We start from the raw sequence: 6,152 nt of genomic DNA on the forward strand, positions 1-6,152 counted from the left end.
AGGAATGAGTGATTAGAGAAGATTAAAATAGCTTGCTGCATAAATGCTAAATGATGACTTAGATGAGATAGCTGGCTACAAATAGATCTGGTCAAAATATTGGAGTGAAGTTTACCTTTTGCTTAAAAAAACAAACAAAAGACCCCAAACTTGTTCATTTCCTTCTCCAAGAACCTGTCTGACAGCAAGTAAAAGCAATGCATCCCAATACAAAAAATTTCCATTATCATTTCCTGGATAGACATAACCAGCACATAGATCCAAAGAAGACATGTTAAAGTATCAAATTTAACACATTATTTTAATTACTAATTAATTTAATAATTAGTATAAAAATGTCCAAATTGTGCTCTGTCTCCTCGAGATATTTTGAAACGTGAAGTATTACCTGTGGGACAATAGCAAAGGTCCCATCATGGAATCTGTTAAGTGACCTCAAAGTCCAAATCTCTTAAATATACCCTTGAAGAGTGTATCTCTTTAAGAAATTACACAGTTAGATAATGCATTATCTTTACTCCAAATTGAACCCTACTTAAAATTCTGAATAATTCTTAGGTTTTTGGTTATTTTTTTCCTGATTTCTCTCTATGGTTTGCACAGTTATACTGGTATGTGGTATCACGTTGTGTCTTGACAACACATAAATCAATTCTTGTCTTTTATAGGGTTTAAATAAGGTAGAAGAAGGAGGCTCATACCTGAGTACTCATCAAATATTTTATCAGAGAAACATATTTCTTCACAGGGTTATTTTCTAACCTTTACAGGGTTATTTTCTACATCCTGAGAACAAAGAGCATGTGAATAGGAGAGAAAATCCCTACTTTTCTGTGCTGACAGGTTACATTTCCTCCAGCCCATTAAAGGTGGGAGAAGGTTCCAGCACCATGAGTTAAAGAGGCTAAAGGTGCCGCTCCATCCACCTGTACAGACCTTCTCCTTTTTCCTCCCACTCCTTGCTGGTGGTACTACTCCTGGGACAGAGTGCATTTCTTCCCCTTACTGTTCCAAAAGCTTAAACAATTAATGTAAAATAATATGTCCTTGAAAGTGTTTATTTTTGTTGGTATGTTACTGTTAACCCCTAGTCATTTAAATTTTTTTCCAAGTAGATATGTTTTATTCACCTTCCATGAAGACAGTATTTGTCTCTTTAAGAGTGACAGCAGAAGATGAAGTGAGATCTGCTATATCATTTTATCTTTCAGTGCTTCATTTTCTACAAGATGTGGCACATTGATGCATATTGTCATTTATGCAGCTCCAGAAACGCCGACTTGAAGGGAGCATTGTCCGTGTTACAGACAAGATGTGTCAACCCCTTCTTTAAAGTAATTGAAAGGAAGCAATTAAAAAAGCTAAACCATATAAAAATAAATTAAAAAATCAAATTAAGTAATTAATAAATAAAAAGGCAGGATATCTTTAAGAGAGAGAGAGAGAGAGAAAGAGAGGAAGCATATTATTTGATTTTAATGATGACTGGAAAAGCCCAGAGTATTTTGATGTGAATTTAACTAAGCATCTTATGAATAAATTTTTTCTTTATTTCTGTGACCTAGATATAGTAATTCAATGAAAATGAATTTAAAACATAAAGAAGAAAGGATTTCACCTAGACAAAATATATTTTATCTGATAGCTTTCTGTCCTCTCTTCCCTCCTTCTCATTTCTGACAGCCATCATGAAATATCCAATAGTCATGTTTCCAACAGATATGAAAAATTTTATAGGGGTTTTGTCAAGTATTGATTTAATGGAGATAAAATACTTTTAATGACTACTTATTAAAGCAATTAATATAAATATTGAGTTTTCTCCATAAAATACCAGTAAAATACCAATGCGAGATAAATCTATGTGTAGGACATTGGATGCATAAATGCTTAAATATCTTAACATTTTTCTGCAACTCTATAAAAATATTAATGTTATCACTGTTTCTAAAAGTTAATTGAAAAGTAAAGAAAATATGTTATGGCATAATCTTTTTTCTTGATATAAATTTTAATAATTATTGATTCTTTAATCTCAAACACAGCACATCACAGAAAATCTCAGCTATTAAAGCAACAATTGCACCTTGATATTGACAAAAGTTCAGCTTTTGACTGAGACTGGATAGCAGAAGGGCAGAGATTGCTTGGAAATGCTGAAAAGAGCAAAACCTGAGGTGTTTTGGGCTCAGAGACTGATCACATCACATAGTGCCGCCTTTTGTCTATCTAAAGACCAATACTATGATGTTTGATTTTTTGCCAGAATGTTCAGATTGGCCCCCAGATATCCCAGCAATTAATTTCTCACAGTCTGTACCTCCTACTGTGGATTTCATTGTGGAAACAACATGAGTGTTCAACCCTGTGTCTGTTAAGGGCTTTATCTTTTTAAGAAGGATTTACAATAATCAAATGTGCACTGTGAATCTCAGCGTACAAGCATCTTATAATAAATAGCAAAAATTAAGATTTGGAATTTAATGGTGTTTAGAGTAACTTTTGAGTGATGGAACTTTTCATATTTAAAAATGTTTCTCCACAGATTTACTCTTTTACTATCACACACATCTAATACAAGTTGTTGATTACTTACTGGCCTAGCTCTAAACATGATCTCAAACCAATTTTTTTTTGTTTTGGATGGGGGGTGGTGGGAGAAGGGAAATGAAAGTGAGTTTGATTTTTTCCTGTTTCCTTTGTAAAAAAATATAAATACATGAAAGTTTGATATTAAATCTCTATAAAAGTAACACTCTTTTATTTAATTTTCAGAGAGGATTTTTTTCCTTAAAGATTTTCAATTTTATTATTTCAGTTTTTCCTCAGTAGACCCTATTTTTTCCTAAAGACACTGCAAGTAATATTTAGTTTGTTCAAATCTGTAGACTTTTCTTTATTTAGTTAAAAGGTTTTATTCTTGAAAGGAAAGAAACAGCTCTAAGATGAAAGAACATAAATACATAGAAACTCCTGGAAGTATTACTAAATTTAATGAAGACAATTTTTTTAAAGCAAAATTAGGTATAGATCTTAGGAAAAAATTAAAATAAGAGAAAATAATAAGAGAGAAAACCCAAGTCACCAATATAAATATTTCCTAGTCACGTAAAGAGATTTATCTTATTTTTCTAATTATAACAGGGTCATTACAGGTTAGCCTCGTTGGTTAATTCAGCATAGGAGAATGCATAAGGACAATTCCAGAGACAATATTTCAGTATTTGGTAGAAATTTTAATTAGAGGTCATGGGTTCCTCTCAGTATTTTAAAATAAGAAACAGTTGTACAATTGGGAAAACGCTGAAATGAATCACTTTCAAAATTCCTTTAACTAATATCCTCAAACTTTTATATATCTTTAAATTTTTCTTGCATTTTGACCAAATCGTTGTCAGTTCAAAGGCATATATTGCATTTTACTGTGTGAAGAATCATTGTTAAAGTGCATAAAGCAGCACAGGGAGCAGAAGTCCAACAGGACTTTTATGATCATGCCTTGACCTTACTCCCTAAAAGAAAAGCTTGGGAGTTACTGGAATGTAGAATTTGACAAGTTGTTCTCTTTCTCTTTGATTCAAGTTTTGTGTTTTCCCTGCACTGGGCCATGGCACAACTGGAAAGGGATTGTGGTCTTCACTTGGTGCCAGGCACAGCCCCAGAGGGGAAACAGCTGTGGCATGGAGTTGTGCCTTCACATATGCATCTTATGTGAGATGATGAGTTTCACAGCCGCAAAGTAATGCATTGTCCTGCTGGTGCTTAGCCAAACTTTGTCAGAAAATGCTGGAAAAGTGAAGGAAGCCAAGACTTAAATTCTACTTCCCTCTTTTGCACTTCAAATTGACTGGTTTAAACTTTTCAGTTGTGCATCCGGGATGATAGGAATCTCATTTTAGTAACTTGTGTTTTCATTCCAGTTTGACATATTACAAGTGCTGATGCTTAAGAAAGAGTTTTAGAGATCTATGTAGTAGAGGAAATGGCCTAATTTATAACTTTTTTTTAACTATACCAAGATGAACTAGTTACTTCTTGGTAGAATAATTAAATCAGCTACTGCATAGAACAGTGCTGTATGTAATGAAGTGCATTGAATAAATATGAAGTGCACTGACAGCTAAATGTTATTTGTAAACCATTTTTTAAAAGATATGCTTGGCATATAGGAGGTATTTATTACCAGAAAGGATCACTTCAATAATAGGAAATTAGCAAGATACCTTATTAAAGGCTGCAAGGAAATGAGATTATTTCAGATATGTTTCTCTCACTATTTCATTTATTTCTGCATTTGTATGAGGTACAATATTTGTGATTTTTCTGATAGCTCAGAGAATATGGGTATTAGTTCAGTATTCACAGATATATATTGGAAGTGAGGTGTAGAATTTGCCATGAATTCTTTCACATTGTAATGAAGATCCCACAGATCTTTGATTTTTATGAAATATTCACAGTTGTATTGTGACCAGCAAGGCAATCAAACCTCAATCATTCATGTTAGTATTATTCACACCCTTTGAATTTCTGCAGCACGTTTTCCTGACTGCTCATTTGAATATGAGAGAACCCACCAGACAACTGCTTTTCTTTGTGCCAGAAAAATATTGTAAATTTGCATTGCAAAGAACAAGCACAACAGAGAAATATTCACTGTCCTATTCAAAGTCTATTTAAATTAGTACATAGAAAAACTGGGCAAAACTGAGGATTTTATGAAATAACAATAGTTCACCAAATCCCATGTTAAATGGCTAGAAAACAGAGGAAATACAGAGTGTAGTAGAGTGTTTAGAAAACATTGTGGTGGTAATGTGTGTGGTAGAAAACGTTGGTGGTGATAAATAAAGTGTTTTGTTGCATATACTTTTCATGGGAATCTTGACTTCTGGCAGATTTTCTGTAGATTTTTTTCTCTGTGGATTTTTTTAACGGTCTGTTGGTCATGCTTAAATATTCCAACTGAGGTCACATTGTTGTGTTAGAACTTACGTAAAAAAAACATTAAGACATAGCACTTGGTCAAAAAATGCTGGTCTGAAGATTGGAAAGTGGAAACAGAGGCACTAAAAGCATCTTACTGAAGAGTCATGCAGCCCTGGAAGAGACAAGTGTACCCTTCCAGGCTACTGCTTTCTAAGCCAGTCATACTTGTGATAAACTACCTCTGTGTGTTTACTAAAATAACCAGCTACCAGCTCAATCAATGTAGATAGTATCCGGTACTAGATAGATAAGATGCTAAGAATTGTATAAGCACAGATACAGCTTTTTTTCCCCGGATCTTCATAAAGATAAACACAATAATCTCCATGGTAAGTTTTCCCAATAGAGTGATATTTGAAGTGTTGCGCAACTCAGCAGCACAGGGGATACCAGTTGTTCTCTGTCCATCAGCAACTGCACTAACCTTGTTATTCTTATACCTTGTTACTCTTATACTTTGTTACTCTGCCACGTTACCTCTGCAGTTTGGGTCAGTAGGGCTCTTTAAGCTAGCATGGCCGTGCTACTGTCATTTTGACTCCTGTGTAGTACAGGTATATGTAAGATAGCATTAAACTTCCTGTGTCCCAGTAAATATCAGAAGTCTACTTTATGGCAATGTGGATCTTAGTGTGCATTATATTTACATTTTGTAAATAATTTGCCTTCATAATATTACAGTACCAACCATACGACTTTGAATGTTCACAATATTCAGGTTAGCTATATACAAATATAATTTCAAACATGCACAATCTGCACAGCAATCTAGAAATATACAGTATTGAATTTTTCTGATGATAAAGGTCAGAGGTTTGCATTCAAGACAGTTTTCCTTGTTTTCCAGGATGAAATTTGTTTATGTATGCAGTACATTATGTTCCCACAATGTATTTAAAAATAAGTAAACTTAGAGAAAAGCACCCTTTTTCTTATTTTCTTCAGTGATTTCTCTAAATGCTGTGACATAAACTTGCCATGACGAGTTGTTAATCAAGTGAAAGCTATTTGACTGGCAGCTCTGCTGCATTCATTTAATAAAGCAGGTTGTTTGCTGAGACTTAGGAGGACTGTCCATACTTCTCTCTTGTAAGTTCTTGGCTGGAAGGTGGGGTTTGGATCCTCTGGGATGGAGGCAACCAAAGTGCTGATGGCTGTGGCTG

General features: G+C 34.0%; 1 protein-coding gene across 1 annotated transcript in view; it reads left to right on the forward strand.

Moving 5' to 3' along the window:
- The window catches only part of RALYL (RALY RNA binding protein like), a 369,877-nt gene that overhangs the window by 176,267 nt on the left and 187,458 nt on the right, over window positions 1-6,152 (forward strand). The gene's annotated exons all lie outside the window — the stretch shown is intronic.

The sequence above is a fragment of the Geospiza fortis genome, unplaced genomic scaffold, assembly GCF_000277835.1.
Source record: "Geospiza fortis unplaced genomic scaffold, GeoFor_1.0 scaffold7, whole genome shotgun sequence".
NCBI classification, from domain to species: domain Eukaryota; kingdom Metazoa; phylum Chordata; class Aves; order Passeriformes; family Thraupidae; genus Geospiza; species Geospiza fortis.